Raw genomic sequence first — 22,793 nt, forward strand, 5'->3', positions numbered from 1 at the left:
AACAGTTCTGTAGAGATGAAGTAGTCTTGTGATTTTTCCCACACATACATATATACACACATATATATATATATATATATATATATATATATATATATATATATATATATATATATATCTGCGATGAGGTGGCGACTTTTCCTAATTTGCCTCTGTGCAACAGTGACGACTGATTTGTTTGTATATTCTCGTGACCTTACACGCTACGCCTTTTGTTTACTCTTAGCTCTCACGCTAAATGTTTTATTCTCGCTAGCTTACACGCTACGCCTTTGTTTTATTCTAACTCTCATGCTAATGGTTTGTTATCACTTTTTTGTGCCTTCGTGCCAAGTCTAGTTTTTCTGTTTGTTATCCCTAGCCTCCATGCTAGCGCCATTTGTTTACCTTTTTCTATTAGCACCAGTGTTTTTGTTCTAGCCTGTTTTGAGTTTAACAAATCTTTATTTCTTACCTTTTGCTGTGTTCTTGCCGACGCATCCTTGGAGGAACTGCTATGCCAACCCGGCGTTACACCAACAGGTGTAAAAGAAAGTGCATCGCTATTCTCCTTCAAAACCGCACTAAAAGAACACCTCCAGGCAACTGCAACCCTAGACTAACCCCCCCACCACATCCCCCCACCCCAGATTGTAAATAATCAAACGTATATACTTGTTGTTATGCTTTCTGATGTAACGACCTGCTCGCATCGTGGTGCGGATGTCGTTCTCCCAGGGATGCAGACGGGCTTCGGACACAGCGTGCAGGTAGGAAATGATTTATTTAAGCAATAAAACAGACTTTGACAAAACTAAAAGAGCTGGCATGGGAGCTAAAAAACAAATAGCCTAGCGTGGAAGCTAGCAGGTAGCGAGCAGGAAAACAGAAGTCGTTACATGTTGTATGAAAACAAATTAGGAAGCAAGACAGACTGACTGGAGAAGGCAGGCTTAAATAATGACAGGAATCACAAAACAGGTGCACGTTCGGAACAGGCGGCAGGTGAAAATAATGAGTAACTATAGAAACCAACTGAGAGGTGCACAAACAGGAACTGAATGACTTCAAAATCAACAGAAAACACAAAAAGACTCAAAAATCTAAATCATAACATCTGAGCTATTTATACCATGAATTGATTAACGTGGACCCCGACTTGAAGAAGTTGAACAACTTATTGGGGTGTTACCATTTAGTGGTCAATTGTACGGAATATGTACTGTACTGTGCAATCTACTAATAAAAGTATCAATCAATCAATCAATGCTATATGTGCTAACACAGTAACAGAGAGCCCATGAGTTGTCCAGTCCATAAGGTCACTTGCGGTCACAGTCGTAGTTTGTGAAGGAGACATTTTTTGCAGAAATGACAGAACTGAGATGACGACATATGAGCTCATAAAGCTGGGTGTTGGGCTGCAAGACCGGTCCTGCAGGTCCTGTTAAACTCTCTGGCCAATTAAGTTGTCATAGTGGCCTGAAGTAAAACCATCGCTGACACACCAGGGACTTGATTGCAAGATCAATTTGGAGGGATAACTCCACAGATCCAAGAGGGTATCTGTTGGAAGCAGCAATGAATAGTCAGTGAGAGAGGGGTGTGATGTCACGTTTAGTCCACTGCTTGTAATCACAGCAATGCTAGCAGGTCAGCCGACGTGGATCCAACATGGACACCATCTGGGTGACATCTAATCTCTGGCAGCTTTAATCTGGCACTCCGCAGGATTCTTACATGTGCGATACGAGACTTTGTTTTGCTCCACATCCACTCCTGTGTACGATTAAGTCTTTAATGGGGATGCAACGATTAAACGGTTTTACTGTTAACCGTGATTAAAATGTCACGGTTATTTCATTTCACCTCCGCACTTTCTGTGTGGAGTTTGCATGTTCTCCCCGTGAATGCGTGGGTTCCCTTCGGGTACTCCGGCTTCCTCCCACCTCAAAGACATGCACCTGGGTATAGGCCCCTCCCACTTCCAAAGACATGCACCTGGGGATAGGCCCCTCCCACCTCCAAAGACATGCACCTGGGGATAGGTTGATTGGCAACACTAAATGGTCCCTAGTGTGTGAATGTTGTCTATCTGTGTTGGCCCTGTGATGAGGTGGCGACTTGTCCAGGGTGTACGCAGCCTTCCCCCCGAATGCAGTTGAGGTCTCCAGCACTCCCCGCGACCCCAAAAGGGACAAGCGATAGAAAATGGATGGATGGACTTCTTTCAGTCCTCCTCAGTTGCTAGGAAGGGACATTTTTCTGGTGCTTTATTTTCAACACAACCTGGACGGAACAAAAACAAAATGACACTAGCACTGCGCACGCTTCTATTCACCTTTCCAGAGACACGCAGGTATGCTACAAACTCCGTTTCCATATGAGTTGGGAAATTGTGTTCGATGTAAATATAAACAGAATACAATGATTTGCAAATCCTTTTCAAGCCATATTCAGTTGAATATGCTACAAAGACAACATATTTCATGTTCAAACTCATAAACTTTATTTTATTTTGCAAATAATAATTAACTTAGAATTTCATGGCTGCAACACATGCCAAAGTAGTTGGGAAAGGGCATGTTCACCACTGTGTTACATCACCTTTTCTTTTAACAACACTCAATAAACGTTTGGGAACTGAGGAAACTAATTGTTGAAGCTTTGAAAGTGGAATTCTTTCCCATTCTTGTTTTATGTAGAGCTTCAGTCCTTCAACAGTCCGGGGTCTCTGCTGTCCTATTTTACGCTTCATAATGTGCCACACATTTTCCATGGGAGACAGGTCTGGACTGCAGGCAGGCCAGGAAAGTACCAGCACTCTTTTTTAATGAAGCCACGCTGTTGTAACACGTGCTGAATGTGGCTTGGCATTGTCTTGCTGAAATAAGCAGGGGCGTCCATGAAAAAGACGGCGCTTAGATGGCAGCATATGTTGTTCCAAAACCTGTATGTACCTTTCAGCATTAATGGTGCCTTCACAGATGTGTAAGTTACCCATGCCTTGGGCACTAATGCACCCCCATACCATCACAGATGTGTAAGTTACCCATGCCTTGGGCACTAATACACCCCCATACCATCACACATGTGTAAGTTACCCATGTCTTGTTCACTAATACACCCCCATACCATCACACATGTGTAAGTTACCCATGCCTTGGGCACTAATGCACCCCCATACCATCACACATGTGTAAGTTACCCATGTCTTGGGCACTAATACACCCCCATACCATCACAGATGTGTAAGTTACCCATGCCTTGGGCACTAATGTACCCCCATACCATCACAGATGTGTAAGTTACCCATGCCTTGGGCACTAATACACCCCCATACCATCACACATGTGTAAGTTACCCATGTCTTGTTCACTAATACACCCCCATACCATCACACATGTGTAAGTTACCCATGCCTTGGGCACTAATACACCCCCATACCATCACACATGTGTAAGTTACCCATGTCTTGTTCACTAATACACCCCCATACCATCACACATGTGTAAGTTACCCATGTCTTGTTCACTAATACACCCCCATACCATCACACATGTGTAAGTTACCCATGCCTTGGGCACTAATGCACCCCCATACCATCACAGATGTGTAAGTTACCCATGCCTTGGGCACTAATGTACCCCCATACCATCACACATGTGTAAGTTACCCATGCCTTGGGCACTAATACACCCCCATACCATCACAGATGTGTAAGTTACCCATGCCTTGGGCACTAATACACCCCCATACCATCACAGATGTGTAAGTTACCCATGCCTTGGGCACTAATACACCCCCATACCATCACAGATGTGTAAGTTACCCATGCCTTGGGCACTAATACACCCCCATACCATCACAGATGTGTAAGTTACCCATGCCTTGTTCACTAATACACCCCCATACCATCACACATGTGTAAGTTACCCATGCCTTGTTCACTAATACACCCCCATACCATCACACATGTATAAGTTACCCATGCCTTGGGCACTAATACACCCCCATACCATCACACATGCTGGCTTTTCAACTTTGCGTCGATAACAGTTTGGATGGTTCGCTTCCCCTTTGGTCCGGATGACACAATGTCAAATATTTCCAAAAACAATGTGAAATGTGGACTCGTCAGACCACAGAACACTTTTCCACTTTGCATCAGTCCATCTTAGATGATCTCGGGCCCAGAGAAGCCGGCAGTTGTTGATAAATGGCTTTTGCTTTGCATAGTAGAGCTTTAACTTGCACTTACAGATGTAGCGACCAACTGTATTTAGTGACAGTGGTTTTCTGAAATGTTCCTGAGTCCATGTGGTGATATCCTTTAGAGATTGATGTCAGTTTTTGATACAGTGCCGTCTGAGAGATCGAAGGTCACGGTCATTCAATGTTGGTTTCCGGCCATGCCGCTTACGTGGAGTGATTTCTCCAGATTCTCTGAACCTTTTGATGATATTATGGAGCGTAGATGTTGAAGTCCCTAAATTTCTTGCAATGTCACTTTGAGAAAGGTTGTTCTTAAACTGTTTGACTATTTGCTCACGCAGTTGTGGACAAAGGGGTGTACCTCGCCCCATCCTTTCTTGTGAAAGACTGAGCATTTTTTGGGAAGCTGTTTTTATACCCAATCGTGGCACCCACCTGTTCCCAATTAGCCTGCACACCTGTGGGATGTTCCCAATAAGTGTTTGATGAGCATTCCTCAACTTTATCAGTATTTATTGCCACCTTTCCCGACTTCTTTATCACGTGTTGCTGGCATCGAATTCTAAAGTTAATGATTATTTGCAAAAAAAATAATTTTTATGAGTTTGAACATGAAATATGTTGTCTTTGTAGCATATTCAACTGAATATGGCTTGAAAAGGATTTGCAAATCATTGTATTCTGTTTATATTTACATCTAACACTATTTCACAACTCATATGGAAACGGGGTTTGTATATATATATATATATATATATATATCAATACAACAGCCCGGCCCCGGGCCCAATTATTTGAACCCAATGCGGCCCCCGAGTCAAAAAGTTTTGGGCCCCCTGGTCTGTTCTGTCCAATGTACGTATGTACAGTATGTGAAGGGAAGATATAATAGCTGAGTTGTTATGTTAGTGGCAAGTTACTTCATGAAGAATTGAGTGGTATGGAAACATAAGACTAACAATCATTAGCCTGGCGTTGAGTCAGTTGAGTGTAAACAAACAGCAATAGCTACCTAATTACTGTCTGTGTTGAATAAACTATAGGATTGTAAATGAATATAACAAGTGTAAAACACTAACATAACATCAGGTGCTTGTAGAATAACAGCACTTTATCGTGGGATGTAATTATCTGCGTTCAGTTTATTATTATTACTGTCAGGCTTGGACTTGGTCATGGGTTGTTTTACCGAAGTGCGAAGCGAATGGAGTGGAAACGGGGTGAAGGTCGGTACATATTTCATTTATTTACTCATCAACTAAAAACAGGAACAAACAAAAAGCGCTCACAATGGAGGTACAAAACTTGGGCTATGAAACAAAAGACTAGCACAAAGGCTATAAACATGAAACAAAACACTTGTGCTATGGCATGAATGACAAAAACTTACGTGGACAAAATGAACGACATAGCAAGGCATGAAGCAGATAATGGAGGTCGTGTTGCCAGACTGACTAACTGGTAACTGTGGCTTAAATAATGAACATAAGTGAAAACAGGTGTGAGACAAGACAGGTGAACTGATTGTTCGTCATGGTAACGAAACAGGGAGTGAAAAAAAAGGAACTTAGAGTCCAAAGGTCAAAAGCACCTGATATTCCTAGGAAGTCTCCCATCCAAGTACTAAGCAGGCCAGACACTGCTTAGTTTGGAGAACAGATGAGATTGGGGATGCTCAGGCCGTCCAAAACTCAGGATCAGACATGACAGATGTCAGTTGGCATGGTAACAATACATACAAGGAAATGCAAAACAGAACAAAATGTCCAGAAAACTAAACATAGCATGACCAAAACAAAACATGAATCATATTACAGCATAAAATAGATTATGAATAAATAGTGAAGTGAATTATAATTAAATAGCGCTTTTCTCTAGTGACTCAAAGCGCTTTTACGTAGTGAAACCCATGATCTAAGTTACATTTAAAGCAGTGTGGGTGGCACTGGGAGCAGGTGGGTAAAGTGTCTTGCCCAAGGACACAACGGCAGTGACTAGGATGGCGAAAGCGGGGATCGAACCTGGAACCCTCAAGTTGCTGGCTCTATCAACCGAGCTATACCGCCCCAAATAAACGTGGATGACCGTTAAATGACAGTTTATTACCCTCATGAATAACATTCTCCCTTGGAGGATAAATAAAGTTAATCTTAGTTTTATGTTAATACTACAATTATTAATTCATAAGTAAATACATTAGTTTATTACTTTGTACCGTCATTATTGTCATGTCTGTGTGATCATGTTTTGTTTTAGTCATGTTTGGTTTTGTTTTTGGACTCTTTGTGCGCTTTTGTTTGTTTTTGTCACCATAGCAACCCAGTAGTTTTCACCTTGTCCCCATGTCACGCACCTGTCTTCACTAATCACCACAGTACTATTTAAGCCACAGTTGCAAGGTTAGTCCGCCTGGCAACATCACCATCCATCACCCTTCTACAAACCCATGATTCCATGCCCTTGTCTCGGTCACAGTAAGTGTTTTCGTTATTCATGCCATAGTGCAAGTTGTTTTTTTTTTTTTCATAGCCAAGTTTTGTACCTCCAGTGTGAGCGCTTTTCGTTTATTCCTTTTTAAAAAAAAATTATAATTAAAATATGTCTTTACCTTCACGCCGTCTCCGCAACAATCACTTTGCACCTCGGGAAAACAATCCTTGCCCAAGTCCTAGTCTTGACAATTATATTGGTTTTATTTGATTATTGTTATTTCCTGACCGTAATAAATAAGGACTGTATAAGGAATGTACGGTATATGTGATTTCCTACGTTCTTTTTTGTTGTGAAATTTAGAAAATCTTGAAAGCTTATTACACTTATTACCCAGACTGTAATCGTACAGCCAGACTATAATCGTTGCATTCTTAGTTTTAAACCAGCGGCTTTGTTATTTTAATACCTTTTTTCCCAACAGTCATTTATCCATCCATCCATCCATTTTCTACCGCAAGTTTTCCAGTTCAAATGTTAAATATCTTGTCTTTGCAATTGAATATAGGTTGAAAAGGATTTGCAAATCATTGTATTGTGTTTTTATTTACCATTTACACAACGTGCCAACTTCTTTGTACTTCCTGTAATTCCACTTCCACTTCCTGCGGGGTGGAGGCTATTCAAGGTTAGTGTGTTGTGTCGGATTGTGTTATGATGAAGAGACCTACAAATAATCACTTTTGCTGGATTTTGACATTTCGACAATTAGGGTGTGTAGTCAGAATTCCACCAAATGATGCGTTTAAGGACTCCTAGGAGACAAAGTAACATGTCTGTGAATGTGTCAGACACTTTTCAGCAGCCTTCAGGGTGTTAGTCAGATGTTCACATCACACACGGCCTGGATGAACCATTTGCTTTAATTAAACCTGACCCCCCCCCCCCCCCCCTTCCACACACACACACACACACACACACACACACACACACGCACACACCCGCACACACACACACACACACACACACACACACACACACACACACACACACACACACACACACCTTCTTGAGACCTCCGAATAATGCCTACTTTAGGACCACCATCCATCCATACATCCATTTTCTACCACTTGTCGCATTTGGGGTTGCGGGGGGTCGCTGGAACCGATCTCAGCTGCATTCGGGCGGAAGGCGGGATAAACCCTGGACAAGTCGCCATCTCATCACAGGACTTTAGGACCATCCTTTCTAGATATATAAAGATGTGTATGCACCAGATGAATAATATATACATACTATGCAAATTAAAACAGCTTGTTGGGAAATTCACAAGAAAAAGGTCACACTTTCACAAGAAAACCTTAATGTTTTGGCAGTAATATAATAAAAGTCGTATTTTACTCAACGCAAGTCAACATTTCACAAGAAAAACTGAACATTTGTCCAATATTCTGATAAAAGTTGGCATTTTCCTCAATAACAGTCGCGATTTTACAAGAAAAGCTTAACATTGTGGCAATTTCATGAAAAGAGTTGTCATTTTACTTGACAAAAGTCACAATTTTATAAGAAAACTTAAAAAGGTTGGATATATTACAATAACAATCGGAATTTTACTCGGCAAAATTATGACAAAAGTCGTAATTTTACAATAACAAAAAAAATCACTATTTTACAAGAACAACCAAAAAATTGGCAATATTGTGACACAAATCAGTTTTTTTATGGTAAATGTCACCATTTTGCATTAAAATGTAATAATTTTATATAAAAAAAAAACATAATTTTCCGAGAAATTATTGCCATATTACAGAAACTGAAAGGATATGAGAATTTGTTCCCAATTTTACAAGAAAACTTAAAAAGGTTGGATATATTACAATAATAATCTGAATTTTTCTCGGCAAAATTATGACAAAAGTCATAATTTTACACACAAAAAAAATTCAGTTTTACAAGAACAACAAAAAAAATGGCCAATATTGTGATACAAATCTGAATTTTATATGATAAATGTCACCATTTTGCAATAAAAACTAATAATTTGATATAAAAAAAAGTCATAATGTTCCAAGAAAATATTGCAATATTACAGAAACAGGATATGACAATTTGTTCCCAATTTTATAAGAAAACTTAAAAAGGTAGGATATATTACAATAATCGGAATTTTACTTGGTAAAATTACGACAAAAGTCATAATTTTACAAAAAAATAAAATAATAATAATAATTATTTTTATGGTAAATGTCACCATTTTTCATTAAAAAATTATAATTTGTTATGAAAAAACATCATTTTCCAAGCAAGTATTGCCATATTACAGAAACCGAAAAGATATAACAATTTGTTCCCAATTTTATAAGACAACTTAAAAAGGTTGTATTTATTACAATAATCGGAATTTTACTCGGCAAAATTATGACAAAAGTCATAATTTTACCAAAAAAATTCAAAATTTTACAAGAACAACATAAAAAATTGGCAATATTGTGATAAAAATCTGAATTTTATATGAGAAATGTCAGCATTTTGCATAAAAAGTAATCATGTGATATAAAAAAAAGTCATACTGTTTTGAGAAAATATTGCAATATTACACAAACAGAAATACTATGAGAATTTGTTCCCAATGTTACAAGAAAAAAGTCGACACATTGTGCGAAAAAGACTCCTTTTATAGTTTATTTTTTTGGTGTTGATTTCTTTTGTTTGTGATTGGTTTTAATCTTCATTATTTACTTCAAGTTATTCCAGTATCTCCCTATATACATATTTCATTTTTTTAAAGGAATTTTGGCCAAAGGGAGCGCATTGACATTTTTTACACACCTATTATTACATATGTTGACCAGAAGGGGGAGCACTTCAATTTCTTACACACACTTGTTATTTCATATGTTGACCAGAGGGGGGAATCACTTTTAAAACCGACACAGTTTGAACAAGACCTCCTTTTTGGGAGCACCCTCATTTTGATAGATTTCACCACCAGGTGTGCACATGAGACATTCTTTATTAGATGCAATAGTTGTTTTCCATATTGGGACCATGATTTATGTCCTAACTTGTTCACACCAGTCCTCATATGGACGCTACTTTTCCTTGTTGATGTCTCAAGATGGGCAGAAATACAAGCGCACACACACACACACACACACACACACACACACACACACACACACACACACACACACACACACACACACACACACACACACACACACACACACACACACACACCATCATCCCTTCCGTCTCCTTCTCTCCGCTGCTTGGAGTCAAATGAAATGCTAATTCTGGAATACGGAGATAATCCCGCCTATATGCCAGGATTGCTCTGTCATGCATTTCCAGTCAGGTTTGTCCCAGGGCCCGTGTTAAATACCAAGAAATGAAAAGTGTCCCTTTATTTCACTTTCCAATGAAGGAAAAGCACCTGGAGGTATGTGTGGAAGTTTAGAAAAGCCCCCACAGCATTTACAGCCTGCTGAGGCGTTGTTGGTGATAAAAGTGGCACAGAACTGAGTTTAGTGATAATTATAGATTTCAGGCGTGAAGTGAAACTCAAATCAAAGTAGCTGGAGAGAACGTCCTTGTTCCCGGGCGGATATCGCAGCTAACAGACACAAATGATTCCCCCCAATTTATGGCACAGCGGCCTGCTATATTTTAGCTCCTGCAATATACTCCTCCTTTGATTTATAACAGCTGCTGTCCTGCTTGGTAGGAGATGCTCTTCCCACTGATCGGGAGCCCTGAGAGCTGATTTATGAGCGAGGGGATTTCCGGTCAGAAAAGCCTAATTGAGCCTCTGTAGTCTCCCGAGCAGTCCTTGAGAGAAGGATGCGGTAATGAGGGGGAAAATGAGGAGTGGAAGACACTTTGGTTGTGGAGTAAATGAGGCTGGCTGCAGCTGCGCAGACGATGCATTTCAACCGGGGGGGAATTGGGTACGCTTGCGAGTCACCTCGTAGTGCATTTTCTGTTCCTCGTCCCACAGGAGTCCAGGTGAGTAAATAACCGCTGAGCTCTCCTCCCCCGTTGGGACATTCTGTCTCATTAGGACCTTGCACTTGGCTTTTTACGACCACACAAATAAAGGTACAGTCCACTTCTGATTCTCCCGAGCACACTTTTGTGTTATGATCCGCTGCTCGGATCATTCCGTATTCGTGTTTTGTTCCATTTTTGTATTCCAGTCTGCCAATGTTTGCCTTAGTTCAGGGGTCGGGAACCGTCTTGGCTGAGAGAGCCATGAAAGCCACATTTTTTAACCCTTGTATTATGTTGGAAAAAATGACATTGATTATGTTGCGGGTCGTTTTGACCCGGACTGTGCAAAGGCATTCAAAACAGTCAAGAAAATATGTTAAACCAATAAAAATTGTATTTTATGTTATACAAACATTTAGAAAAGTGACATACAATACATTTTTTATTCCAATTGTATTATGTTGAGGGTCAATTTGACCCATTTCAGTTTTTGTGTTGATCAAAGTACTGGTTATCCTTTCTTTTTCTTGCTGAAATCTGGTGACTTTTCCTCATCTAGGGTCATGAACTGGTGTGTAAAACTGGACACTTTGATGTGTAGTGGAATGTCTTGCAGAGTTTGTATAAAAAGATGATGTTGCGAGTCATTTTGACCCAGGCGCTTTAATGTGGGTAAATAGCTGTTCAGATCCAAAAATAAACATGTCTCCTTGATGTACTTTTTACTTTGATGTACAATTGTTTGTATTTTGATTGTCTCTGAGACCCAGAGCCAGGTGTGTGAAGAGAGAGAACTTTCTCACACTTCTCTTTGTCTCCTCAGATGTCATCCTTCTGGAGCTCATTTTTGGTGAGTTTGTCAAAGAGATGACATGAGAACAGTGACAAGGACAAGTGTGAGAAAGTTCCCTCTCTTCACACACCTGGCTCTGGGTCTCAGAGGCAATCAAAATCCAAACAATTGTACATCGAAGTAAAACGTACATCAAACAGACTTGTTTATTTTGGCTATTTACCCACATTAAAGCGTCTGGGTCAAAATGACCCGCAACATCATCTTTGTATACAAACTCTGCAAGACATTCCACTATTCAACAAAGTGTCCAGATTTTACACACCAGTTCATGACCCTAGATGAGGAAAAGTCACCAAATTTCAGCAAGAAAAAGAAAGGATAGCCAGTACTTTGATCAACACAAAAACTGAAATGGGTCAAATTGACCCTCAACATAATAGAAGGGCTTAATAGAGCCGTATCATATGTTTTAGCACTCAATACAACTAAATGCATGCAGTTTTTAAGTAAGACCTACATTTTTAGAGTATAAGTCTTATATTTGATATCATTTTTATTCTGAAGCTAACCAATAATAAATAAAATACTTCTTTGGCAACACTAAATGGTCCCTAGTGTGTGAATGTTGTCTGTCTATCTGTGTTGGCCCTGTGATGAGGTGGCGACTTGTCCAGGGTGTACGCACCCTTCTGCCCAAATGCAGCTGAGATAGGCTCCAGCAACCCCAGCGACCCCAAAAGGGACAAGCGGTAGAGAATAGATGGATGGACTTCTTACCATTGATGTGACTTATTGAGCAGGTGCGGTTGAAAACGGATGGATGGATTAAAATGCATAAGAATGTTTTATATGTTAAACGTTATTTTTAACACCGATTACTGGCGGAATTATTCATTACTAATCGTGTTAAGAAATGTCAGCTAAGATTGATCTGAGAGCCAGATGCAGTCATCAAAAGAGCCACATCTGGCTCTAGGGCCATAGGTTCCCTAGCCCTGCCTTAGTTCCTTGTTTAGTCTGTTACCATGGTTGCTCATTAGTTTTCACCGACACACACCTGTTCCTCGTGATTACTGCCTTATTTAAGCCTGCCGCTTTTGTTATTTCGCCCTCGGCTCCTAATTTTCTCTCAAGCAACAAATGACCACTGTTTTTCCATTCTCTACTCGCTAGCTTTCGCGCTACGTTTATTTATTTATTTATTCCTAGTTCTCATGCTAGCTGTTTTTGTTTTCCCTTTTTTGTGCCCTTGTGCCAAGTATTACTGTATCTGTTTGTTTCCCTAGCTTCCATGCTAGCCCCTTTTTTTGCCTTTTCTGACTAGCACCAGTATTTTTGTTCTTAGCCTTTTATCAGTGAAATAAATCATGTATTTTCTTACCTTACGCTGTGTTCTTGCTCGACGCATCCACGGAAGAACAAATCCGGCATCGCTATGCCCTCCAAGTCTCACACTTTTGTACCCCTTAGGGCTCATTCCAACACTCCTGGTTCCCTGTCACCTCAGAGGCCAACAATTACACCGACCGTATTTTCCGGACCATAGGGCGCACCGGATTATAAGGCGCACTGCCGATGAATGGTCTATTTTTTAAATCTTTTTTCATACCTTTTTTCCCACTGGGTGTGAGTTTTCCTTGCCCTTATGTGGGCCTACCGAGGATGTCGTAGTGGTTTGTGCAGCCCTTTGAGACACTAGTGATTTAGGGCTATATAAGTAAACATTGATTGATTGATACAACAAAAACACACCGGATTATAGGGCGCATTAAAGGCCTACTGAAATGAGATTTTCTTATTTGAACGGGGATAGCAGCTCCATTCTATGTGTCATACTTTATCATTTCGCCATATTTTTGCTGAAAGGATTTAGTAGAAAACATCGACGATAATGTTTGCAACTTTAAGAAAAGCCTTGCCTGTACCGGAAGTAGCAGACGATGTGTGTGTGACGTCACGGGTTGTAGAGCTCCTCACATCCTAACATTGTTTACAATCATAGCCACCAGCAGCAAGAGCGATTAGGACCGAGAAAGTGATGATTTCCCCATTAATTTGAGCGAGGATGAAAGATTTGTGGATGAGGAAAGTTAGAGTGAAGCACTAGAAAAAAGACAAAAAAAGGCGACAGCATTGGGAGCGATTCAGATGTTATTAGACACATTTACTAGGATAATTCTGGAAAGTCCCTTATCTGCCTATTGTGTTATTTGTGTTTTAGAAAGATTATAAAGTCATACCTGAAAGTCGGGCGGCTGCGGTGACCGCCGATGTCTCTGAGCGAAGCCATATGAAGGAGCCAAGAAAGTCACAGCTGCATTTTTGACAGCTGCTGCAGGAGGACGCAAACTCCGCTCAAGTCTCCGGTAAGAGCCGACTTAATATCACAATTTTCTCATCCAAAAACTTGCTGGTTAACGTGTGGTAGAGAAAAATGTTCGCTTGAGCAGCTCTGTTCCATAGTAAAGCACGCGTCAACATCATTCCGCGACGTTTTCAACAGGATACCTCGCGGGAAATTTAAAATTTTAATTTAGTAAACTAAAGCGGCCGTATTGTCATGTGTTGCAATGTTAATATTTCATCATTGATATATAAACTATCAGACTGCGTGGTGGCTAGTAGTGGCTTTCAGTAGGCCTTTAAAGGGGTCATATGTTATTTTTTTTTTAATAAATGTAAAACACTTAGATACACACACAACAATCCTAAATAACACTGCACCAGCGCCACTTAAGCACTTTGTCCAGTTTACATCTGCTGTGACGACTAGAAACACACAAGCCTCCACCAGGGGGCAGAGTAGAGTACCCACATGTCAAACATCTTTTGCACAATCAGCCTTTTCATATAAAGCCATAAAGGAATGGAAGGACCTCACAACAAACTTGAAAACTTGAACAGATTACTCTTCATTTACAGTTGAAGTTAAAAAGTGGCTTTGGAGCAATCTAAGCTGCTCACACGGTCACTAAGGTGGACACTATGATTGACACGTCAACTTCATCTGTATTATATTTATCCATGAGAACTTTTTGTTGTAAACTGTTCAAATGATGCTTGTTTTTGGAAATGATGACAGATGTGAACAAGAAGATGTATTGTCTTTGTGTGATGATGTAAATGAGGTGTGCTTGTATTGTCGATTAAGTAAGTGTCCATGAAAGGGCATTGGATGACTTTTCTTAAATGGATTATGTGATATGATTTTATTGTCATCATTTTATTGCATGATTTTTGTATCCCTCTAATTTAGGTAGCCAGGGACTGCAGATGGAAATGAGCTATTTAGCTATAATCTGGTACAGAACATACAGTATCTGTCTTTGACTTTAATGTTTCTGCGCATTGTCCCTTCAAATAAAGACTAAACTAAACTTCCTTGGGGTCAACATGACATGTAATGCGTTTTTTTGGGTCAAAATGATCACATTCAAGCCGCTTTCTGACAGTCGCTTCAGGATGCATCGTTTCGTAGGCCGTCTTATTTACGTGGCTCACCTTCCACCGCGTCTTCTCTTCGTCATCTTTGTCGTAGCGGTGTAGCGTGCAAGGACGGGAGTGGAAGAAGTGTCAAAAAGATGGAGCTAACTGTTCTAATGACACTCAGACTTCAATCAATAATGGAGCAGCATCTCCTCATCCATGGCTCACTAGTGCAAAAACAACGCCGGAAATGTGTCCCGTGAAAAACCGTCCGACCGGAACTCTAATAACTAAAGTTCCTTGGGTGAATAATGTAAACTCACTACACCGGTATGTTTTAGCGCTTCCATGGTGAGTTTACTGACAGATATAAGTAAGAACTTTCCACTAATTTATATTAGAAATGGCAATAGCGGAGGAATAATGTCCCATAACAAGAAGATAGAGAAAAAGTTATCGACTACAGAGGCGGATTAACGCAATTTTTCAGGATTTATGCAGATCCCAAACACAGATCAGCAAGTAACAGAAGGTAAGAAAAGTTGCTTTTTGCATAATATTGCAAAATTAAATGGCAGAAAATATGTCTTACCTTATACACACACCATAATAATACTGGTATGTTGAAGCACAGCACAATCCATCAGGCGGTGCAGATTCATGGCTTACCAAAGTCGTACTAAAACATTTTCATAGGTTTTTGAGCGCCGTGTGTAATGTTCTGTATTTTCAATGGAACATGTAAAATTTTGGTGTTGTTTACTTGAGTCATATTGCAGTCTACATGTATATCGTATGTGTGACTACCATCCTATTGCAGTCTACACATATCTCTTATGTTTGACTGCCATCTACTGGTCACACTTATCATTTCACCATGTACAAAAATAGAATAGCTTCGAGGTCGGTAAGCACAACCAGAATAATTCCCTACATTAGGTGCACCGGCTTATAGGCCGCACTGTCCAGTTTTGAGAAAATGAAAGGGCTTTAAGTGCGCCTTATAGTCCGAATAATATGGTAGTTGTCCATAGTGTGCCGATGCCATTTAAGGGTAAGCAATCCTGCACCCCCTAAATATACCAGAGTATATATCAGAGTGTATACTTTATTACAGATTCCGCAGTGCAGAGTATTTCATGGGCCCGGGAGGGGCTTCCAGAATGTTTAAGAGTGATAACTAAAGATGAATGCTGCTGAGGATGTCAATGAGTTTGTGTCGGTGGCTGTAACTCAGTCCTGGCGCCTGAGCTGCGAGCCGAGGGAGTACACAGGGCGCCAAACAAATGGACACTCAGTCGAGGACTCTGTGCTTCCTGCTGAAGTCAGCACCGGGGAGTGACACCTGCCAGGGCACACCTGTAATTGCATGCTGAAATAACTCCTTCTAAAAAGTACAAAATGAGCATGAGATGGTTTGTGTGCAAAATCTTACAACTGCCTTTGTAAGATAATGATATGAAAAGAAATCTATGTCGGAGTTTGAGTGCAAGGTTGTGGCTTCCTGTTTAATGAGGAGTCACATGTTTTCTCTGGTGGTAAGACTGCTCTTCTAGTGTTGAAGTACCACTATATTGGAAATATAAGTTGCTTCTATATTGAAGCCACTATCATACAAACCCTGTTTCCATGTGAGTTGGGAAATTGTGTTAGATGTAAATATAAACAGAATACAATGATTTGCAAATCCTTTTCAAGCCATATTCAGTTGAATATGCTACAAAGACAACATATTTGATGTTCAAACTCATTAACTTAATTTTTTTTTTGCAGATAATAATTAACTTAGAATTTCATGGCTGCAACACGTGCCAAAGTAGTTGGGAAAGGGCATGTTCACCACTGTGTTACATCACCTTTTCTTTTAACAACACTCAATAAAGGTTTGGGAACTGAGGAAACTAATTGTTGAAGCTTTGAAAGTGGAATTCTTTCCCATTCTTGTTTTATGTAGAGCTTCAGTCCTTCAACAGTCCGGGGTCTCCGCTGTCCTATTTTACGCTTCATAATGCGCCACACATTTTCCATGGGAGACAGGTCTGGACTGCAGGCGGGCCAGGAAAGTACCCGCACTCTTTTACTACGAAACCACGCTGTTGTAACACGTGACTTGGCATTGTCTTGCTGAAATAAGCAGGGGCGTCCATGATAACGTTGCTTGGATGACAACATATGTTGCTCCAAAACCTGTATGGACCATTCAGCATTAATGGTGCCTTCACAGATGTGTAAGTTACCCATGCCTTGGGCACTAATACACCCCCATACCATCACACATGCTGGCTTTTGAAATTTGCGCCTATGACAATCCGGATGCTTTTTTTTCTTCTTTGTTCTGGAGGACACCACGGCCTCTGTTTACAAATATGATTAGAAATGTGGACTCGTCAGACCACAGAACACTTTTCCACTTTGCATCAGTCCATCTTAGATGATCTCGGGCCCAGAGAAGCCGGCGGCGTTTCAGTGTATTGTTGATAAATGGGTTTTGCTTTGCATAGTAGAGTTTTAACTTGCACTTACAGATGTAGCGACCAACTGTAGTTACTGACAGTGGTTTTATGAAGTGTTCCTGAGCCCAAGTGGTGATATCCTTTACACACTGATGTCGGTTTTTGATGCAGTACCGCCTGAGGGATCAAAAGTCCGTAATATCATCGCTTACGTGCAGTGATTTCTCCAGATTTTCTGAACTTTTTGATGATTTTACAGACCGTAGATGGTAAAATCCCTAAATTCCTTGCAATAGCTCGTTGAGAAATGTTGTTCTAAAACTGTTCCACAATTTCCTTACAAAGTGGTGACCCTCACCCCATCCTTGTTTGTGAATTACTTAGCATTTTTTGGGAAGCTGTTTTTATAGCCAATCATGGCACCCACCTGTTCCCAATTAGCCTGCACACCTGTGGGATGTTCCAAATAAGTGTTTGATGAGCATTCCTCAACTTTATCAGTATGTATTGCCATCTTTCCCAACTTCTTTGTCACGTGTTGCTGGCATCAAATTCTAAAGTTAATGATTATTTGCAAAAAAAAATGTTTATGAGTTTGAACATGAAATATGTTGTCTTTGTAGCATATTCAACTGAATATGGCTTGAAAAGGATTTGCAAATCATTGTATTCTGTTTATATTTACATCTAACACAATTTCCCAACTCATATTAAAACGGGGTTTGTACATTTATGATTTATGACACCAGAAGACCTCCAAAGATTGTTAATAAACAGATATGATCAAAAAAGTATCAATCTCACAGAGATTCCCGAGCCATTTTGAGAGGTAATGAGCAAGCCAGTCCTGTGCTCCGAGACGTCGAGGTAGGAACCACAGATCCCTTCCCCATCGACAACAATGGCAATCAAGCAGACTTTGTGAGAGCCAACAACGATTGCTTTGGAAAAATTATGATCGAGGATGCTATATTTTTGAGCCCGACCACAGTGAGGATGAGCAAAAAGTTTTAGAAGCCGAGTGCGGCTTTATTATAATATTCTAACACACATGTGGAAAAACTCGAGGCCCGGGGGCCAGTTCTGGCCCGCCACATCATTTCATGTGGCCTAGAAAAAATGGGTTTCAATAAAATGTATATATATTTTTTTTCTAAATGCATTCGTTGTTTAATTTTTGACAGGAAAAAAAATGCATATTTTTAACTTTAATATTATCTGATCATGCCAATTATGTCATGGCGCATGCACAATCCCGCATGTCATCTGCTGCAAGCGCAGCCGGCACCTCTGCTAGATGCGCCCCTACTCGCTCTTTCTGCATCGCGTCCACACACCTGCATGGCTGCAGGCAATCATCAATCAGCGTAGCTGGAGCAGATAAGGGCTGACGGCATAAAGACCAGCGGACCCGAAGATCCAGTGCCGGAACGTAGTTCACTTTTCGTAGTAAGCATCCCGTCTCTGGCTTCCCTCTGCGTACTTGCTCTCTCTGTGCTTTCCCAGTGACCGGTCTTATGTCCTCTGTGTTCCCCGTAGGGTTTCCTCTGTTGCCCGTGATCGAGTTGTGTGCCTCGACTTCCCACCGGATTATGGACCGCCTCCCTAGATGCTCGACCCCCGCTCGGACACGGACCTCGTTGCCTCTCTCCAGCCCCTGACCTCTCACTGCCTTCTCGCCTTACTCCTTTGGTCTGACAAAGGATTCATCCAACAAGCATATACAACAAATTCTGGTAACATTTCCATTGTTAATGCTGCACATCTTCTTGCATCATTCACGTAGAGTAGCATACGCACCCCAACTATTCATCAGTATCAATAAACCTATTGAACTGATCCCTGCTTATATTATTATATACTGTATTGCAAAAAATATTTTCGTGAGCTAAAAACAAATACTTAAATATCCAGCTCTTCAACTTTATTCATGATTTCAAAGCAAGTTATACATAAAAACATCTAATAATCAAATGCTTATGAATTTCGATGAATCATGATTAATCACAGGTTATTACCCGCATGCATAATGTAAATTAATTTTTAAAAACACGGACCTTTGAAACCAGTCACTACTGCGATGTGGCCCTCAATGAAAATGAGTTTAACATCCTGCTCTGGCAGCATTGCTAGGTACTAAACACACAAACTAACCATAAAAAAACATATTAGAACAAACACTTACTGTACAATTTGCTGGGACGCTTACATAATCCTGTTTAAAGATTCAATCACAATTCTCACAAAGTGTTGAAAAATAATTTAGACTTAGACTTAAAAAACTTTATTGGTTCAGAAGGGAAATTGTTCCACACAGTAGCTCAGTTCGTTATCATCATCATCGGCGGTCACTCGAAACAAGTATGAGGATCCTCTTGGTAGGGGGGGCACCCCTTTATGGAGGATGCCTGTACGTGAGTTTGTTTAACGTGGGTAGACTGGTGCACAGACACCACACCATCCTTGACAGATCCGGGTCAGGGTCCAGTGGCATGGAGTCCAAGACGACTGAGTACCTTCTTCATCCAAGCTGTTGTGACGCTCCATAGGGTTAGCAGTTATCTACCGTTGAGGTTCTGGGTTGTTTTTTCCCCATAACTGGGCCCACATGGATGTGGAGGTGACTTCTTCCCCCATTGCAGCCGTTGTGGTAGTTCTTAGATCTACTGTGTTCCGCCTGCTCCACAGTTGAGGTCTTCACCGTATCCCTGGCTAAGGGGCAGTCAGGTACTAGACCTTTGCCAAGGGCCACCTAGGGTAACAGTAGTAAAGGGGTTAACCTCCTAGTTCCCCAAGACGCCATAGTGGAGCCTTCAATGCCAGATGCACTTTAACGTCATGCCCAGGACACTAGGATGGAAAGGGCAAGGATGGAAAGGATAATGCAGGTATAAAGTAGACTAAAAATGTACCGTGGTAGCGAGGTAGTAGGTCAGGTAATAGACTGATATCATCTATTGCTGTATGGAGAGTGATTATGCAGCTGGATGGAGTGCGGAATGAAGGAGTTCTTGAATCGAACACTGTGGGAACAAAGCTGAAGGAGCCTGTTGGAGTATGATCTCCGCTGTCCCCCAGTTGTCTGGTGGAGTGGGTGGGCAGGGATTGTCCATGACGGCCTGCAGTTTGTCCAGTGTCCTCCTGTCCCTCGCTGACACAAACTCCTCCAACTGCGTTCCAATTTTTGGCCGGCTTTCCGGATTATTTTGTTAATTTTGCTGGTGCTGCTTCCCCAACAAACCACTGCAAAGTACAGGGCACTGGCCACAACACACTGGGGAAATATATCCAACAGCTTGCTGCGCACATTGATTGATTGATTGATTGAAACTTTTATTCGTAGATTGCACCGCACAGTACATATTCTGTACAATTGACCACTAAATGGTAACACCCCAATAAGTTTTTCGACTTATTTAAGTCAGGTCCCCGTTAATTAATTCATGGTAGATTGGTACATGGTACATTAAAGGACCAAAGCTTCCACACACTAAGTTCCCGCAACTAGCCTGTTTTTGTGTCTTTCTTCCATCTCGGGGGATGTCAAAGTCGACCAGCCTGTCGGTCTTGTCAGGCTTGGTCAAAAGATAAGACTCAGATGCAGAGTAGGGATTAATTCAGAAGGCTTTTATTTTGAAAGCTTCCTTTCAGCTTCAGAGTCAGGGCAAATTCAATATAGACTGTAACTAACCTAGTCGCCAAAAAGGTTCCAAAAAAGGAACAAGCGAAAATCACCCTGAAAGGAGGAAAACACAAAATTGACAACGAACTATACTTGGCGCCGTGTATTCTATGAAATTAATTATAAACAAACACGCTCCAACAGGAGGAAGAAACAATAGCTATGAAACTTCTACTTTTTCTCTAATCTAATAAAGCTTAACAAAAAATGTCACTCAAAAAATTGAGGAAAAGGAAGAACTGTAAGAAAAACTGAAAACTCACCACTTTTTCTGAAAAACGAAATAACACAAAATCACTCAGCTGAGGAGGAGAAAAAGCGAACTCAAAATAGCAACGAAGGAATTCAGGATCAAGGTGTTCAAACACGAGACAAGGCAAGGCATGGACAGGATATCTAGAGAGGCACGACTAAACAAGACAATCTTGCACAGAACAAAGAGAGGCGTGGGCTTATAAGACACATGAGGGTAATGGGGAACAGGTGGAAACAATCAGGGGTCGGGGATGAAGTTAGTCTGATGTAAAAAAAAAGGAAGGGGAAGTGACCTGAAACGAGAGTTACTTTTCAAACTAAAACATGCAATTCAGAAGACAGAAGAAACCAAGACAAGACATCTTCTACCGCGGTGTGACAGGTCTGTGGCCTCATTTGTCTACAACCAGGTGAGAGATGCATGAACTATAATTTAAAACTAAATGTTACCAAGTTTGAGACAAAGCAGAAGCAGCTGCCGGCTTAGTGTGTCAACAGTAGCGGCGAGAGTTAGCATGGGCTAAAATAGGCCGTTAGCGCGTATAATGACAGTGTCGCTTATATTTGGTACATTTTCAGGTCACCACATGTAAATGGAGTATTGCTGGATATTTTTGAGGGTTTTATGGTAGCATTAGACCAGGGTTGTTCACACTGGTGTGCCATGGGAGATGATCTAATTTCACCTATTTGGGTTAAAAATATTTGTTGCTAACAAGTGATGTGTTGTTGTTGAGTGTCGATGCTGTCTAGATCTCGGCAGAGTAACCGTGTAATACGCTTCCATATCAGTAGGTGGCAGCTGGTAGCTAATTGCTCTGTAGATGTCGGAAACAGCGGGAGGCAGCGTGCAGGTAAAAAGTGTCCAATGCTTAAACCAAAAATAGACCAAAGGTGAGTGCCCCTATGAAAGGGCATTGAAGCTTAGGAGAGGCTATGCAGAACAAAACTAAAACTGAACTGGCTACAAAGTAAACAAAAACAGAATGCTGGACGACAGCAAAGACTTACTGTGGAACAGAGACGGCGTCCACAATGTACAACCGAACATGACATGACAATCAACAATTTCCCCACAATGAAGGATAAAAACAACTGAAATATTCTTGATTGCCAAAACAAAGTAGATGCGGGAAATATCCCTCATGAAACCACTACAGGAAAATACCAAAAAGAGAGAAAAAGCCACCAAAATTGGAGCGCAAGACAAGAACTAAAACACTACATACAGGAAAACAGCAAAAAATTAAAAATAAGTCAGGTCATGGTGTGACAGGTGGTGACAGTACACCTGCTTTGAGACAAGAGCTAAAGTGATGCATGCTTGGATATGGTTTAGAGTCGTATCCAACAATTGTGACGACTTTTTACTGTCAACTAAGTTTTGTTTTTTAATAATTTCTGCTGGTGGTGTGCCTCCGGATTTTTTCGACACAAAAAATGTGCCTTGACTCAAAAAAGGTTGAAAAACACAGCGTTTGACCGTGACGATTGGCTGGCATCGTGGTGCGGGTTTGTTCTCTCAAGAATGCAGTCGGATATGCACACAGCGTGAAAG

General features: G+C 40.8%; 1 long non-coding RNA gene across 1 annotated transcript; it reads left to right on the forward strand.

The window, feature by feature from the left end:
* Nucleotides 1–276: 276 nt before the first annotated feature.
* Nucleotides 277–19,138, forward strand: LOC133552307 (uncharacterized). The gene is made up of 3 exons (XR_009806646.1): nucleotides 277–749; nucleotides 13,641–13,785; nucleotides 18,838–19,138. It is a non-coding gene; the product is annotated as an uncharacterized LOC133552307 (long non-coding RNA).
* The last annotated feature ends 3,655 nt before the right edge of the window (nucleotides 19,139–22,793 follow it).

Source organism: Nerophis ophidion, linkage group LG05 (assembly GCF_033978795.1).
Source record: "Nerophis ophidion isolate RoL-2023_Sa linkage group LG05, RoL_Noph_v1.0, whole genome shotgun sequence".
NCBI classification, from domain to species: Eukaryota; Metazoa; Chordata; class Actinopteri; order Syngnathiformes; family Syngnathidae; genus Nerophis; species Nerophis ophidion.